Here is an 18,722-nt window from a genome sequence, read left to right as displayed (position 1 = left end):
CGTAACCATAAAAGAGTGCCTGGCCATCATATGGGCTCTACAGAAGTTTCGCGTCTGTCTTTACGGTCGTCCTTTTGACGTCGTAACAGACCACCACGCTCTGTGTTGGTTGTCAAACCTCAAGAACCCGTCAGGTCGCCTTGCTCAATGGGCCCTCCGACTACAGGAATATGACATCCATGTCGTATATCGTTCTGGCCAACAGCACTCTGATACTGATGCCCTGTCACGCTTCCCACTCACTTCAGACGCCTGCGCATCTAGTTACAATCACAATATTTCGCCACTCGACATCTTCGACATGGCCTCGGAGCAACGAAATGACCCTTGGATTGCCACAATTCTAAAGTTTTTGTCAAGCCCCCTGACCACCCCGGCTCCACGAGCACTACGCCGCCAAGTGCAGCATCGCGCTATCCGCGATGATCTTTTATACCGTCGTAACTACCACAACGATGGCCGTACATGGTAATTGGCCGTGCCCCGCCATCTTCGTCAAGATCTCTGCTCCGCTTTTCAGAATGACCCTCAGCGTGGCCACGGTGGCGTGTTAAAGACGTACACGCGCCTTCGCCTTCGCTATTATTGGCGCGGAATTTACCGGTTCGTCTGCAAATACGCCTGCTCATGCCTCGCCTGCCAACGACGCAAACCAGTCTCGCACTTCTCCACAGCACCTCTCCAGCTGCTTCCCTGCCCAGCCCACCTATTTGATTGCGTCGGCATTGACTTGTACGGGCCTCTCCCATGCACTGGTGCTGGCGACCGCTGGATTGTGGTCACCGTGTATCACTTCACAAGATACGCCGAAACCGCTACATTACCTGCCAAGAGCCAAGGACGGTTCCTCATTTCTGCTACGCAGCTTTGTTTTCCGTCATGGCACCCCTTGTGAATTGCTCAGTGATCGCGGCCGTGTATTTCGCTCAGACGTCTTGGTCTCACTCCTATCCGAATGCAGAATTATTCACCGCACCACTACCGCATATCATCCACAGACAAACGGATTAACGGAACGATTTAACTGAACTCTGGGTGACATGTCGATGTACGTTGCGTCAGACGACTGCAATTGGGATCTTGTTCTTCTGTTTGTCACATTCGCCTACAACACCGCCTCCCACGCAACCACTAGATTTTCACCGTTCTTCTTGCTATACGGCTGTGAGCCCACAAGCACCATTGATACTATTCTGCCATTAATATTATCCTGACGTTGACGACTACCAGCATGTGTCTGCGGTGGCTCACCACGCCGAGAAATGCCGACAACTGGCCCGTTCTTTCACCTATGACCAACAGTGTCGCCAAAAACAGCGTCACGACTCCGACATTCCTCCTGACCCTTTAACCGTCGACTATTTCGTGTGGCTTTGGGTCCCGCCAGTTGCTGCTCCCGGCCTTTCGTCTAAGCTTCTTCCAAAGTATAATGAAGCCTATACCGCGTGGTTGCGCAGACCTCTCTTGTTAATTATGTGGTTGAACCCGTTATGCCAGCTTCCGACCAGCCTCATCGGGGGCGAGAAACAGTCCACATTAACCGTGTCAAGCCGTATTGTGACCCTCCTGACCTCTCTCTCGGTCACCAAGATGTCTACCTCTCGATACCGGGGGTTATTTTGAGGGAAAAAATGGACACATGTGGAGGCGCATTGCCATCGCCTTGCTCGCTCGGCTGTTCGCTCCCTGGCTACACTTTGTCTGCTGCTGCCATCTTCCCGGTCGCTATGTACCTCACCATTACTAATTATATATACCAGTGATTAAGATGTGCAGAATAACACATTTACAAGCATCTGTGACATTAGCATGCAAATTACACACAGCACGGAATTCAGACTTCGGACTGAATACACTAAAAGCAGATATACCTTACTTATAACACTACAGCGCAACCATATACGAGTTCGATATTTTCGCCGTGTTATATATCTACCACGTGGTTTTAAAACAGTCGGCGCAACGTTAAGTTTTTGTTTTGGTGGCATATGCATGTGTTTGAATATGCACTAGGTCAGCAAAATCGTTTGCTGGGCTTCAAGAACTACAGACAAACGCGGTAAGCACCTTCGACTCCGACTTCGGTTCTTAATGCACCATGCCGCGATTAGGCTTAACACTTGTCCGTGTGCCGCTTTAGTGCTTCTCCACGAACAGCCGCTGTTTGGCTTATTGAAACTTCGCATATACCAGATTGATGAGGATATCTTCAGATTTCGAAACCCGCGTACAATTTCCAACGGGCATGTACTGTTAACGATTTGGGTTTGATCGATTTGTGGAGTTTAACTTCCCAAAACCACCCTTTGATTATGAAAGACGCCGTAGTGGAGGGCTCCGGAGATTTTGACCTCCTGGGGTTCTTTAACGTGCACCCAAATCTGAGCACACGGGCCTACAACATTTCCGCCTCCATCGGAAATGCAGCCGCCGCAGCCGGGATTTGATCCCGCGACCTGCGGGTCTGCAGCTGAGTACCTTAGCCACCAGACCACCGCGGCGGGGCAGCGATTTCAGTTACTTATGCCAATATGTACACGCATGTCAATGACAGCAATCCGTTCTCAGGTGTTCGTGTTGTCTTAACGTGATTTGGAACGTTAACATTACATAGGTGTCTTAATGTGCCTTCACTATCACTTTCAATTTCTGCACGTATAGCGTCGCGAGCCGCACGTTGAAGCAGCAGCACCTTTTCATCAGTTTGACAATAATCTATTTCCGCAATTTTGGCCTATAGGCACTATTTCGCTACAAACCCTGCTTTTTACTAATTTTCAGCCATTAGCTGATCTTGTATATGAGTACAAGCTACCCGTTTCTTTATCGAGTGTCACACCACAATTCAAGTGAGTGCCGATGCGTGCGCGAAGATAAGGTATGGCGCCGACAATTCAGTGAGTGACTGGCATCCCTCCAAAGAAATAGTTGATGCTTTTCAATGTCTCGGTTTCGCAAACGTCCGCATAAAATTCGGGTGAAGAGATAGTAAATTCGGGTGAAGAGATAGTGCCAAACGAACTTCACAATCTCTGTTTCTGCTTGCCTCTACAAAACAGCTGTTTAGAACAGTGGTTGACCGCCATGGATGTGCCGGAGAACCCTTGTGGACTGGTGGAAGTGATGGGTGACCCATTGCAGTGGAGAGAAGAGAGAGAGAGGGGGGTACGCAAGTAAGTTAAAACAAAAGTGGAGCATGAAACAGGTGCGTTTTATTGCTACGAAAACACCAAACAAACATGCCCTATCATTTCATTTTGGACAGTTCATCAATACGTGACAAGTCACGCTCAAAGAAAAATGCGGGTGTGGGTTTGAAAACCACTCCATTTGAGAACCACTAGTTCAGAAGATTAGGATTCCTTATAGGTGGTGCATTATTGCCACATAAGTAAACAGATTGGATTGACCTTGGTAAAATATTAGATATACAATGGTGAAATATGAGAACTCTAGCAGGATTTCAAAACAGCGATCACATTTTCGTGTCATACGCTCCCCTGCTGCCGTCTGCTCCTGATTTTAATGTGCAAACTCATTATAAAAATTTCCTGCCGATAACAAAGCATAACCAACCAATCTTCAATCATTGTTGGTCGCTTCCTGCCTTGCTGCATTATAATATTTTTGTGCTAAGTTCCACAAAAATCACATTTTCAGCTTGTTTTGTAGAACGCGAGCATCGACAATCATATTTCAGTGTTCCAGTAATCTGTTGTGGCCGCGCAAATACGCTAACACGTGGGAATAAAGTTGCACTTTAATAACTGATAAAAGATCTTGTATGTAGTGTTTCATCGGAATCAAGACAGTAACGCTGAGACTGTGCTATTCCCATTGTTTTTCAGGGAGATGTATAATATCCTGAATATAGGTGTCGTGAGGCACTGTGAAGTGTTTGAATTGTATACGCAAGGAACCGTGTTTTTTATGAGTGTACATTTTGATGCCTTTGGATAACAAAGAAATGAAGAGAGCTGAAAAATAGTTGAAACAATGAACATGAGGAGACGAATCTTCATTCTAGTTTTCTGTATTCCGCTATTTCAAGGAACGGGACTGTGGCTGTTAAGTTAAGAATAAAAAATAAGCTTAGTGATAACAAAGGCAAGGAGTTTTAGAATAATAACACAATATAACTAAGTCAAGCATAGTGAATGGCTCTAGAGCATGTTAATATTGTGACTCCTAATTGCAAGCAAACCTATGTAAATGAGCTGCATTATTCTATTTCACAATCTCTTCTCGAATTTATGCTTGTTCTCACAATTGTGCAATTGTGCAATTTCGGTTGGTCAAGTGGCTGTGTCATTTTTACTTTTAGCAATGCAAGGCGATCGGAACAATGGCATTCACAATACTGGAAGATAGTGCAGAACGGTTTGTAAGAATTCAGGTTGGGTGAAAAGATGAAGTTTGCGCAAGAAGTAGCACACGGATGTATTCGATTGTGTAAATACTAGTGAAAAGTAATGTAAAGCGCTAATGTATGGGCTGCGTGCGTAGTGGAGCTACTGCAATTTCAGGCTATAGGTGAGAACTATATTATAGTAGGCCTTCAGCAGCTGCGCGATGTACAGAACGCTCATGGCAGCCACCTGGTTCATTTTGGCTGCGACTACGGTGTTTCAAGTACGGATACTTCCAGATATGTATGTAAATTCTTTCAGAATTAGAGAAGTAAGTCATTCGCTCATATTTTGTAAAAATACTACTACCATAATAATGCTCCATTTAGCGACAGTAGTTTTTCTTCTATTATTCGACGCTCAGCCGTATTGGTGAAAGGTCATAAACTTTATCTCGGCAACAGCATTTTTTGCAGCACATAACAGGAATATATCTCATTGCAGTAGGTTTGTTGTGGGCACTGGTATAAATAGGTTGTTTGTGTTCGCTCGGTGAATGACGGGTTGCAATGCATGAGATTTCTCAGGTGACTTGGCGCACAAACCCTTGCAGCAGTGACTGCTCGAGCTAGTGTGTATCGCTCCACGGTGATATTATGAAATGGTTGTGACGATGGACGCCAATCCAGTTCCAGCAAAGCCTAAGCTTTGCTGGAACTGGATTGGCGTTCATCGTCACAACCATTTCATAACTGGAAAAAAGTCATTTCGAAATGGAAGTGAAGAAATCGCTGTTTTGAGTGGATATTTGATTGTTGGCCCGACAGTTTGTTTATGCACGCCGGACTGAACGTTCCAGGGTTACCTGTTGTGGTCGCGCAAGCTCCGCAATAATAATAATAATAATAATAATAATAATAATAATAATAATAATAATAATAATAATAATAATAATAATAATAATAATAATAATAATAATAATAATAATAATAATAATAATAATAATAATAATAATAATAATAATAATAATAATAATAATAATAATAATAATAATAATAATATAATAATATTATGAACCAAAACTACAATATGACGAAAACGGGGGCTGCGGAAATTTTGGTTGACTGTTATTCACCAGTCACTGACATCTCGCAATACAAATCTTGAGCAGGATTTGGGGACATCCGCACGTAGCGCCATCTCTTGTCGACCACTGCAGTGGTCTGCTGTGACTAAATTGAAAACAGGCTGAAATAATCATATCGAACGATAAATGCTAGTTACCAAAAACAACTCTCGGTTGTACACAGCAGAGACATATTTCAACAACCTGGCAAAGTCAGGGGTGCACTACAAACCGCGAGGGTGTTCCTATAGTGTTGAATATTTAACAATGGGGTATTATGTATTTCTATGGGTGGTGTCCAATTATCTTGAGAAACCACACGCTTTGCAATGGGATACTGCAATTTTACCAAAATGTACCAGTTGACCTCTGCTACACATAACCGGAAGAGTATCTTTACATAATTGACTTTTTCAAGAGATGAGATTTTTTCTTATCCATTTTCCATTCAGTCTCGGCAGGCTGCTATTTCTGTCGCCGAAAGATAGCGCCACGTCCAGATGCCCCACGTTCCTGGGAATAGCTCTAAGCATACCGCTTCCATCGAAATGCAATTTGCCGCGATCAAAATCGGTGCTCGACTACGGACTTTCAAGTCCGTAGCCGAGCACCGACTGCTGACTCGACAAGACATTCTCCTCTCGAGCACCGTAATTGCAATTCTACATTAACAGACTGCAGTAGGCTCGACTTCATGCGCCGCACTCGTAATAAAAAAATTGCTGTCTAAAACAGTCGTGAAGCTTTCCAATTATTCGGGCACGGCGTGTGGCGTGTAATAGCTTGCGTCACCAAAGTCTGTGACACGAAAGCACCAATTTCTAACAAATAAGTATGAAATGCCACGTAAATTTGATGTCTCAAACACATGGCTCGCGGGCCGCATTCGGCGGGATGACCTTTCTCCGGAGGCCCGCAGCAACCAAAGGAATAAATTTTTGCGACTTTGCGGAATAGTGCTCAGAGTATTTGGTCACCTATTGAGATTATTACCATTTTGCTCGTAGAAGTAGAAAAGAGAGGAATGTCCTCAATAACATTTTTCTGAGTGCCCCCTCCCCCACCCCATGCTATCACTATGCTTTGGGGCATCACCCCTGAAGAAAAGAAAAAAAATCCACTTCAGAATGTTAGTGAATTCGGAGGTCGTATCAATTAGATAATGTGATGGGTAGATCGTTTGATAACTTATTTACGATTCGCAGGACTCGGCGAATAAGATCGCACCAGTTTAGCAACAACAAAAAGCGACGCTGTCTTCCTCTTTCTTTCATGTAGGCGCACTGTGAAAGCTGTTTGCATCATGGTATTTCTCGAAACCGCTTCAGTAGAAGACGAAGTGTCATTATGGCAGAACGCGAAACGTGGCGATTATGGACATGGAGTGGTTATTATTTATGCACAATAAAAGCCAATTTCAACGGGGAGAGCCAAGTTTGAACATTGTTTTAAAACACCGAATGACGTTTAATAGTGGTGGCACTGCAAAACAGAGTAGGTTACAAACTTCGAAAACGTACATTTATAAAAAAATTAAATTTTTAGGTGTTTATGACATTAAAGCTCCTTATTTAGTAAAAAAATGTTAACCAAAATGATATGAGCCACTCTAAAGTTATCACCTTTTTTTTTTCAACCCCTTCTAGACATATCCGAAGCCAAACCTGAAGTATTCCGCTGCCGTAACAACTCCCACCTTATCGTAAATATTTCTTCGTGTACATATTACATCAGGTTAAAGATGTTCTAAATCTTGTGCAACGTGTCTGAAGTTTATTTTGAAATCTCCACAATTCGGCGGCAACACCCTGTTGATTATGTTGCGCGTGTTTTCACTTGGCTGTTTGTCCCTTTTTATATGCCATTACGAGCTGTTGTGCTCAGTTTTGACTTTTGAAGGAGCGAGTTAATGAAATTTGGCAGAGCATAGAATGAAAAAAAAAATCACGCAAGTAATGAAGTGAGTATGCGAAGTGTTGACGCACGGTGGAGCACATGGGTCAAAGTCAGGTGTAGAGAAAAAAACAAGCTGAAAAAAAATTACGGACTTCGGCTCGCTCAAAAGGGAACTTTGCCGCTTGCAAAGAAGTGCATAAATATGAACTTGTTGAATTTGAGGCATAAGCTTTCGCTGAAACCTTTAAAGCAATTTTTGCTGGAATATTATTTTGCACATCCTAAAGTTACGCGAACAAGCGATAAGTCTCCTTCTAAGATATTTTCTGACAAAAATATTTTGTGCGGTTCACTTTTAGGTGGAACTGTGCAATAAAGCAGATTTATTTGAAACTAGCAGTAGCTTTTTGCAGTATGAGTAATGGCATCCGAACAAAACTGTCAAATATAAACTTTATGAGTCTTTTAATGATAACGCACTTTAGCTCAGGGATAAGGTGATCATCGAGGTTAGAAGCTCAAATTGTTAGCTTCGCTATGTAGCTGCCAAATTGCCTTTTAGTAGCGCCACTAGCTATAGGTATGAGTCTAATGGCTGTTAACCACACATGAATACTGCGTCATAGTTTGCGTTTTATAAATGTTATGATAAAGTATTTGACGGTTTCACTAACTTGAAGTTTTAATTTGCATATGCTCTACAAGGCAAAAGGATAATTTTTATCGTTTTGTGCTAAATCTGTTAAAACTTTCTTGCAGGAGGCGTTCATTTAAAGGCTCAATAAACAAGTAATAAATAAATTAAATAAATGCCTAATGGTTTTTCCTTCTGTCTATCATTTAGTTTGTAAATACTCGAGAGGCTATATGGGTATACAAAACGTCTACAAGATCCCGTGTTCGTTGCAAGTTCGACAAAATGCGCTCAATACAACCAACGTTCATCGTTTTCAACAGAACACTCTTATACAGCGGACAAAGGTAACCGTCTTTTACTTTCTGGAATCAATTTTACACTTCTCCTGAACAACGTTTACCATTTCTCTTCAACAGGACTAGCGTTGAAATGCGGGGCATCTTTAGCCTACGCAACACAAACCGGATGTATACCATGCACGCAGGTATTACAAGTATACATAATATCTTCCCAATGAAAAAAAAAACAACGTTTTCTACTTGATCGGGCTACTAACCCAAGTATGAAAAATGCTGCTAATTTATTTAGCGAACAAAATACAGATGCACGAATACGTGATAAAGATAGCAAAACTACTCCTGAAAGCAATGCACGGCCGCGCACTTTCATAGAAGTGTTTTACAATAAGGTTACTTTTGTAAAGGTGGTTATGTGAAGGGTATTGGGCGACAAGTCACAATGGCGATGGTAAAGTTACAGCACGCATTCCAAGCCTAAGCAACATTTTTTTTCAGAAGAGATGGTTGATTGGATTAAGTACAACTACCGTATATATCGGCACAAAACGAGTCACCAGAAGACTTAACAGCTTGTCATTAGAATAAAGGCGGAAGGCCTTGAGGCGCTTGATATGGACAAAGTCATGTACTCGATAGCACTTGTCGCGATAGCTAACGGGTTTTATCAGGTAGTTAACCATCAATGTTTTTTCGATGACAATCAGAAGCTCTCGTAATACGGTTGTTGTGAAGAGAGGTCAGATGCGTGGCACTGACCGAGGGCCGAACGAGCGTCCCAGGTAGTAATTTGGGTCCCGCAGTGGAGATGTCCTACGGAGTGTTCCTACAGCTGCCTTCCGTCATGTGTGAGGTAAATGTTTTGGCAGGCCAATGACACTCTCGAGGAAGAGTGGCCGCGGAAGAAATAGGCACACGCTCAGATCTATCCGGCCTCTATTCAAACACTGGGTCGATAGAGGGCGATAGGCGCCTGCCGTACAATGACGAGAAGAATGAAAAGCAACGAGTGATCCAAGGGGTGGCGTTGTAGGAATATGTAATCAAGGGCATAATGGCACGCTGATTCGTACGATTGGTGGCGATATTCATGAAGAGCATGACGCAGGCCGTACTGTTAGTGTGTTCCACGACGTCATTCGACTGCCTTGTGGTAACGAGTAGTTTTGCAGTAAATAACGCGCCACTCTTCGGGACTGGCTTTCAACACCTTCTGACAGAAAGACAAGGCATCATTCATTGAGCAGCTCCTGGTGTTAACGATGATGCAGGAAAAATCAGTAGAGAAGGAAGGTGACAACATGGCTTGATGTAGCTGCTAATAATATTATTATATGATGTTTGGCGTCCCCAAACCACGATATGACTATGAGACACGCCGTAGTAAAGGGCTCCCGAAATTGTGACTCCCAGGCGATTGTTAACGTGCACCTAAATTGCTTAATCACACGGTTCAGCAATATTTTCGCCTACACTGACTGTAGTCATTGTAAGAGCAACTTTTGGCACGTATCATGTGATTTAGTGACTGGCGACAATGGTCCAGCAGCTGCCAGACAGCGTCAGACGACGTAGCCCACACAAATCGATACAAATGCGTCCAAACAGCTGGTTAGGACAGGATGAAGAATGCAGAGCTGCTTGCGCCAACAGCATCGAAGTTTCGCGGCTCTGAAAATTGAAAAAGGACCCACTGATCTTCTGCAGCCAGTTGTACATCTCTCGCTAAATGTACCGCTATCGGTTGTGGTGTTAAGTTTTGAATAACCCTGAACATGCACACTGAGGACGAGAGCAGCACAAATCCTAGTTTTCACAAGGCAGGCGTCACGGTATAAACAGTAGTCACTCAGGGGCCATCGCCATTGTACTTGCATCGGGTAAACAGGTCTCAGTGTATAGCAAAATGATGGGCTTGATAATGCATCGCTTAAGTGTTGCCGATTGATGAGTCAGAAGCCCATAACAGAGACATTGCACAGATGTTTGCGCTCTTTGGTTGGGATGATGTGAATGTCAGTGAACGAAGCAGCAATGCCAGGAACCGAGCAAAAGTCATTGTAAACGGGCGAGGGGTCGTTCCTAACAAACACGTAGCTGATTATATGAGGAACCAGAGTGCAATGGTGGCATGCGGAGCATGGCCTGCGTGAGTTCCTGCTCAATCGCAAGGTTGAGAGGTCACACCAGTGTAGTTAATGGCTGTTGAACATGTAGCTGTTGCGCAAGGCCAGTGGAAAGGCATGGAGGGTAAATTTAATAGCGCACGAATAATTTCATATCGGTGAGCAAAGCGAAGTGGTCAGAAATGCCTGACAAGCCAGCGCAGCTCCTCGTAGTTCTGGCACCACATAGTTACATCTGCGACAGGGCGAGGGTTTTTGGCGAGAAGCTTTGTGAGAGCATCGTCGTCGTTACCTATCAGAATTATCCTCATTTTGTCAAAATCTGGCATAATCACAATCGATTTCTTACAGAATTCAAGATTGTCTTCCATGTAACTAGTGAATGAATCACCGGCCTGGTGCGCTCGTTCACGTAACACGTCGATAATGGTGGTCTTGGAATCTGACCTCGTGGTCCGATCTCAAGATTATGTCACATAGGCTTGCCAAACAGGGGAGGTAGTAAACAAGCCTGCTTAACTTAGTTTCTCACCCTTCCTGTTTGTTTAGGATGCTCAAGCATTCGTAAATCGCAGACCTGTCCTCCACGATGGTGTCATGCACCCCAGTGAACCCATTTAAGTCGCGGGCATAAGCGTGGGAAAAGGCGTTTGTGGGCCGGTGATTTGAACTATGGGAGATGGCAGGGCCTGGATTTGAAGCTCCAACTGGTGGTTGATATGGATTGTCGGTACGCACGTAGTTGTTCCAACAGCAGCGTACTAAGCACGTCGATATTTGATGGGGACACAGTTCTGACCACATAACACAAGCGCTGTGTTCTGTCGTCCCACCTGTATCTCATTTCTACGCTGTTTAAAATGACTGTGCCAAGCTTTCGGTGCATCAAATAGGAACCAAAGTTATTTTGAGCGCACAGAACATCCACCAATTGTAAAGGTATTCACTTGAAAGCAATTGGCAAATAGGTGCAATGGCAACTGCCAAAGTGAAGACACGAACTCTTCAGCAAAAGCGGCGCTTGTGGAGTAACGCAAAAGAGGTTGGCCACGCTAAAAAAATTGTGTAATTTCGTTACACTTCAAAAGTTTTGGTTGACCTAAGGTAATGATCACACCTTGTTTTTAGTTCGGAGAAGTACTCAAAGCACGTTGAAAATACTGCAACAAAAATATGAAAGCACACGCATATGTACACTTTGTTTACACCACATAGACACTCAGATCACAAAGATATTCATTTAACTTCTAATTCATAAGTGTGGACACTCAGTTTAAAGAGTATTCAATTTAATAAGTGTTTGTACCATAAAAAACACGAACATGATATAGGCAAAACTCGGAAGAAAAGCCGCTAGACCTTCGGACAAGTATCGGTTTCTTTTGTTCTACTCCGCTTCCTTCTCTCCCTGCCGGAGCTTCTTGGCTCTTTGGGTTAATGCGGCGATGAACTGGTTTTCACCACTCGACGTCATGTTGGATGCGCCAAAGCGCCACTGTGTTGCTTGTTCGCCGCATGCGAAGGGCAGGACTTTGTAGAGCACCTCTCTCATAAGTGGTTAATGTTTCGGATTTCATGATTATCGCGGCTGTTCTCAAGCGCAGTCCACCCAGCGGCTTCAGGAGGCCCTGGCAAAGCAGAGGAGAAAGGGAGCCGACGCCCCGGACAACGGGAGCGGAGGAGCCCAAGTATCCAACGCCTAGCCGGAGCACAACGTCCTCAAGATCTAGGCCCTGGGACTATAGGACTATTAGCCATAGTCTTCAGATAGGAAACACCCGCGCCCTGCGTGGCCGGTGACTTCCCGCGCCCCGGATGCGTGAATAAATGTTGTTTCTCTCTTTCTCTCTCTCCGTGTCTGCAACCGCATGCACGTCGCGTGTGCTCCTTATAAAATGAATCACTGGCACTTGCAAAAAAAATACTTTGTTACAGTAGACGATGTGTCCAGCTTTTTCAGTCTTTGAGGTGATACTGTGCGTCTAGTTCATTCAGAGACTACATCGCTAGTAATGAGCGAATGGTAATTTCGACAGTAATCACGCGACTGTGTTTTTCGACCTCTACTTGACAGCACCATCCTGGCCGTCCAGCAATTTGAAATAGTGTCTGTGCGCAAGAACGACCTTTATCCACTTCATTATTTGCAACGCCCATGGTGACATGTAAAACCTCAAGACAATGGTTGCAAACTGCGCCGCAGAGGACAAACATCTCAGAACGGCGTGCTGCGTGCACAGGTCATTGGACAGGCAAGGGAGAGGTAGCATGTGAAACTTTACGAAGTTCTGAGTCAGCACTTCAATGGCCATTGTTGACATTACTGCAGTTATAAAACACCGAGATAGTTTGTACACACAAAAACTGTACCTTCCCAAACAGTGTGGCTTAGGACATTGCAGCTGGGATCTAAATATTTCTTACCTGTTCTATAACTAGCGTGCCGAGTTCACTTAATTTAATTTCAACCTGCTCTCAATGAACCCAGCTATGTATATCAGCGCCACATAGACAAGGGAACACTACGCTGCGGAGAGAAGTTTAAACGAGTGAAATTCGCTATAACTTGTGCATGACTTGCAGCAGATATTCTGCCGTAATATCGATGGTGAGCGCACCCAGTCTTGCTGAGAAAATCAACGCGGAAGAATCAACGCGGAAGTATCAAGCCGTATGCGAGGCACGGCACGTGGCCACGGCTGTAACTAATGCAGCAGCGGCGGCGCGCCACTGGCTCGAAAGCAAAGTGCAAGTTCATGGCGCATTACAGAAGGCGCCACTGTAGCAAGCGAAAGAAAAAAAAAATGCAACACGCCGGCGAGAAGGCGGTGACAGGGAGAGCAGATGGCGGTACTTTTACGAAGTATAGGGGCTTTACTCTGAAGGAGCTCAGTTTTTTTCTTTAATCACTTTCTCCGATTTGTTCATTGAGTTACTAAATAGCTCTGCCACATGTACAATACCAATTTATTACTACTGAACAGTGTACCGTAACTGCAGAATATTTGCCTGTACGGCCTCCAACCAGCAAACAGGATTCTGGTGTTTTTTTAATATATAGGGTTCTTAGCGATCCAAAGTAACTTTGACCGTTTTATTTGTCCGTTTGTCCATCCGTCCACTCACCTCTTCACCAATTGACCTACACACCGATTAACTAATCCATCCGTCCATCCGTCCATCCATCTATCCATCTATCCGTCCGTCCACCCGTCCATTGATCCATCCATATCCATCCATCCATCCATCCATCCATCCATCCATCCATCCATCCATCCATCCATCCATCCATCCATCCATCCATCCATCCATCCATCCATCCATCCATCCACCCGTTCATCCGTCAGTCCATGCATCCATCCGTCCATCCGTCCGTCCATCCACCCATCCGTGTATCCATTTGTTCGTCCGCCGTCCATCCATCCGTCCGTCAATCAATATATGACGGACATGATTAGGAGTTACGACTTAAATGATGTGATAATACTCTCCCACATTTGAATTGGAAAAAAAAACTTCAATCGCGGTATTTGGTTCGATAAAACACGACCTGGTGGTGCATCCGGCTAATTTCCACTTTTTTTGAAGATAATAGCCATGCCCCCAAAAAATTGGACTCAAGAAAAAACGTATGCTTGGACATGTTGGTTATTCATACTGGTTATTCTTGTTGACGTGTTGGTTATTCTTTTGGCACACAAAAGAAAAATGACGAAAACGACGCAGACTTATGAATATAAAAAAGAAACCAAAAGTGGCAGTCAGCACTCTGTCCAAATCATTTTTCGACCACATCCTTTTGCGAGTTATAAAGTAAAATGAATTGGTCTAAAACTCCACTTCGCAGAAGAGGAACATGCCTCAATGCAGCCATGTCTCTGCCGGCCATCATGAAGTCCACTCGCTCATTGACGTCTGGCACATGATCGTGTTCCACGACCTTCGCAATGCCGTTATGCACCACAAGGCATTACCCACCCGATATTTCTCATATTCCTTGTATCTCCCTCCACCATCAATATAAGAACAAGAATGTAGATAATGAACTTTTCAAACTTCACCACGCGTCAAAAAGTGGCATCATCGATGGTGTTGGTGGCTGAACAAAATGTTCCTAAAATCCAACAGAAAACAAATCACTTTTCGTTCGGTAATGGAACTGGCGAATTCTGGGTGCTAGTGAAGTACCTTGCCCCACTCCTACATCAGTGCTCAAAACAGCCTAACAAAAGAGTGCCCAGATGACACGTGGGCGAGCCGGCGAAAGATGTGTACGTCAAGGCAGCGTTGTTGGGCATGTTATGTGGCCAGCACTGCAGAGTGTTGGCCACGTCGATTGGCACGTTAACTAGTTGCCCTTTTATGTCATACTGGCCGGTGTCATGAGTCAAATGCCTATCGCTTCTAAATGGGAGACATCGAGCTATTAGGCGTTCTTTAACAGTGTTGAAAGCAGGTAGGTGAGAGGGCTCGGGAGCATATCGGTACCCGTTCGTAACACCAATCGCAGGAACTTGTTTCGTGTTGCCGTGCCGACGAAGCGGCGAGAACAAAGTGAGTGTAGTCGCGAGGAGGCTAGCGCGCGAGCCATCGAAAACCTAGGATGAATGAATGGATGGATGTATACACCTGTGTCCTTTAGATCAGGCGGTGGCGGTGGAGCCCTTTACCAGGCGGTGGCGGTAGATCAGGCAGTGGAGCCCTTTACAGAACATTATCAAATGTTGAGCCATTTCTACCTCCTCTCCACACGCACTACATACCGTGTCTGTGCTTTCGTATTGTGCTCGGTACGTCTTGGTCCACAATACTCCCGTTCTAGCCTCGAAGAGCAGAGAACTACCCCAAGAAATATCGTAGATATTTTTTCTTTGTATTTATTGCTTAAAAGTTCGGCAGATCTCTAGAGATAATTTCATAAGCATTCCAATCTTCCACTGTCCCTCTCTTTTTCCTTCACCTTTTTCTTAACCGATGTTTCCTTTTGGCTTGGTATTGTGCTGTTGGTTATATACTTGCATGACAATTTTCGAGTTCGTTTTCTCCATATAGTATCGACATTCTTTACGTACAAGTAAATGAAAACTTTCCTAGCCGAACGCTCCTCTCCCATTTTTCTCAATCGCTCCTCAAATTCTATCTCTCTGCTGGCTTCCCTGCACTCAAACGATGTCCATCCCATGTCTCGCTGTACCCCCTGTGTGCTCCAAAAGGAAGTCTACCCATGCCACGTTGTTTAATTTACAATCTTGCGTGAACTTCTGATTTCATGCACAAGACCGCATTGCCGAATGTCAAAACCGGGACCATGACACCTTTACAAATCCCTCTCACAACGTCATACATATTGTAGTTCCACAGGCCTTATTTCTTATTACAGCTGCATTCCTGGTGCCCTTAGTCATTGCGTATCTTTCATGCTCTCTTAAGATACTCAGCCCCGTTATTTATGCGTATGCCCAAGTATTTGTATTTATCCACTATATCTAGCGTGACTTCTTGTATTTTATGCTCACTGCCTTTTGTTATCATTAAAAATCATGATTGTCCATTTTTCTCTGCTGAACTTCAAATTTAACCTGTCTCCCTCATTAACGCATATGTTTCAATCCCTGCAGATCTTCCTTGTTGTCGCCAATTAATACTATATCATCTGCATAAATCAATGCTGGTAACGACTGTTCAATGTGTTTTCCTTCCTTGGCAAAAGAAAGGCTGAATCCGAGTAGACTATGCTTTAATTTGGCTTCTAGTCTCTGGAGATACAGCATAAATGACAAAGGTGACAAGGGACATCCCTGTCGGAGCCCGCGTTGCATGTCTATCGGTGCAGATACCTGCTATTCCCATTTGATAACTATCTTGTTACTTTTATAGATATCCTTTATAGATGACCTACGCCTTGGGTGGCAGTGCCATCTAGTGAGCTTTCTTCGAACCACCGGAGAGGCGACCAGAGCAGCAACTTTGAGCGGTGACCGGAGAAGAGTACACTGACAACATTGGTGTACACAATTGCAGCCGCCGCAGGCCAAGATGCGAGCAATAAAAGCGTGCCGACCAAGCTCCGAAACAACGCTCACGTTAGCGTGTTGAGGTTCCGTCTTACATGGATTAGTGACTTGATAGGTGCTGCCATTTGAGCATGTTTTTGAGAGCCCGAATATTGGCGCTTAGATTGATGTTAGCAAATTTCGAATTTTACTTTCGTGCTGTATACCGAAAAGACACGGCATGTATGTGTAATGCTGTTAGAGTGTAATTATGTTGAGAGAACGGTGCATAGATCTTAGCAACACTTGTACTCATACGAAAATTGCTTCAATGGTTGAGTGATTCTTTCACCTAATAAAGCTTTGGGAAGCTATGGGCTGACCTTAGAGCGAACACAAAAGCAGTAATGCCGATTACTTGTGACGGTTACGTAAATCGAGCACGTAACTTTGGATACATTAACTGTGGAAGAGGAATAAATAAACAAAGAGTTCGGTGGCATACTGGTTATGCGTATAGAAGTCTATCAAGCAGCGTTTCATAAAGTAGTATAAGTCAAGAAAAGATTTCTGAAATCAACTTGGAAATGCTAATTTTAGATATTTTTGATTTTTCAGGCCAATTGATTGGTATTGAATCTTTATATTTTAAGGCATTGGACTCATCCTGTGCAGTTATTGTAGTCCATTCGTTTACCGAACGTACGTCCTTCTCTTGTATATTCTTACTACAACCAATATTGCTGCTGTCAAGGCTGGGCAGTACCGCGATACAAGAGTATCGTGAAAGTGCTACAGAGATACTTTTGAGTATCTGTATTGCTGTATCGAGATCATTTTCATAAATGTATTTGTATATCAGTAGTAAATACTTTTACGATGTATCGCCCGTATCGCGATACTATCTAGGACACGAGTATATCGTTATTTTTTGTTTTCAGAAAGTAGCTCAGATATGTTCACAATGGGACAAAATTCTTCTGCTGTGAACGTGATCTATCTATCTATCTATCTATCTATCTATCTATCTATCTATCTATCTATCTATCTATCTATCTATCTATCTATCTATCTATCTATCTATCTATCTATCTATCTATCTATCTATCTATCTATCTATCTATCTATCTATCTATCTATCTATCTATCTATCTATCTATCTATCTATCTATCTATCTATCTATCTATCTATCTATCTATCTATCTATCTATCTATCTATCTATCTATCTATCTATCTATCTATCTATCTATCTATCTATCTATCTATCTATCTATCTATCCATCTATCCAATATGCTTGCCAACGCGATACGACGATTCTCCTGTTCTTATCACTTTGATGAACCGCATGAAACAGCCCTGTACGCGTGACTATAAGAAGTCTATCTTGACCTTCCTTTGCGGAAGACGAGTTCACTTTTGAAGAATACACACGCGCCTCTGAGTACCTATTATGTTTTACCCCGGCTTGATTAATTTGTGCTAATCTACAATCTACAAGGACAGCAGTAAACCATCCTTGATGTTCTGTGTGCCAAATAGTAGGCAGAAAAAACGCAGGATCCAACAAGTTATTATTACCTGAGTACGGGAAAAACTTCGAAATGCTTTATATTCAAATTCCAGGTTACTTACTGCATCATTGGAGAAGTAATGCATTCTCCCTTTATCTTTTTCTAGGTGGAACTGTCTATGTAGATCTTCGTATCAGAAATTCTGCTGTCAGAGCCGGGCCGACGGCAACGTGCACAAGAGAATTTTCTCGGTTTGCCCGCCATGGAGGAAGTGTCATCTACAGTCCAAACTGTTCGCAGGAACTGCGTAATGCGCTTATGTGAAGTGCTAGTTTCTAAAATGGCGTTCACTATATTCATGTTTTAAGGAAATGCGCACTGTTATTGTTGTACGCATTCATACTTTTAGATGTGTTTTAGGCATGTTGCTGCAATGTCTTGCATTATACTTAGTGCATTGTGGTTGGTTCAGACGCACGGTAGTTCTACTTTGCGCACTGTCTGAAACGGGAGTGGTCGCCTACAGTCCACTCCCGAGCAGACAGTGAATTGTCAAACTGGGCCGTCGCAGAGCTGTAGAAGGGTTAATAGGCGGGATTGTTGATATTGTTACGGTGCGATGCCTTTATTTACAGGCGATGATGAATTCGAGAGTCAAGGGATCTGGCCGATCACCGCTCGTGCCAACCTCGTTCTCCTCTTCTTCCACGCGCCCCTCTGTATCGTAGCAATTCCCCCTTTGCAGACGATGCCCACCGGGCGAGTTAGGCTTCGTTGCGATGATG

General features: G+C 43.7%; 1 long non-coding RNA gene across 3 annotated transcripts; it reads left to right on the top strand.

Moving 5' to 3' along the window:
• The first annotated feature begins 4,357 nt into the window (after window positions 1-4,357).
• Window positions 4,358-18,410, top strand: LOC119186690 (uncharacterized). 3 transcript variants are annotated; one of them, XR_012886257.1, is made up of 5 exons: window positions 4,358-4,680; window positions 8,216-8,352; window positions 8,425-8,492; window positions 17,042-17,125; window positions 18,104-18,410. It is a non-coding gene; the product is annotated as an uncharacterized LOC119186690 (long non-coding RNA). The 3 variants fall into 3 exon arrangements; XR_012886258.1 differs by lacking the exons at window positions 17,042-17,125; window positions 18,104-18,410 and adding an exon at window positions 12,030-12,274 and having other exon boundaries at window positions 4,367-4,680; XR_012886259.1 differs by lacking the exons at window positions 17,042-17,125; window positions 18,104-18,410 and adding an exon at window positions 12,035-12,274 and having other exon boundaries at window positions 4,368-4,680.
• The last annotated feature ends 312 nt before the right edge of the window (window positions 18,411-18,722 follow it).

The sequence above is a fragment of the Rhipicephalus microplus genome, chromosome 9, assembly GCF_043290135.1.
Source record: "Rhipicephalus microplus isolate Deutch F79 chromosome 9, USDA_Rmic, whole genome shotgun sequence".
Lineage (NCBI taxonomy): Eukaryota > Metazoa > Arthropoda > Arachnida > Ixodida > Ixodidae > Rhipicephalus > Rhipicephalus microplus.
The sequence above is the reverse complement of the archived record's forward strand: the minus strand, read 5'-3'. Positions and strand labels throughout refer to the sequence as shown.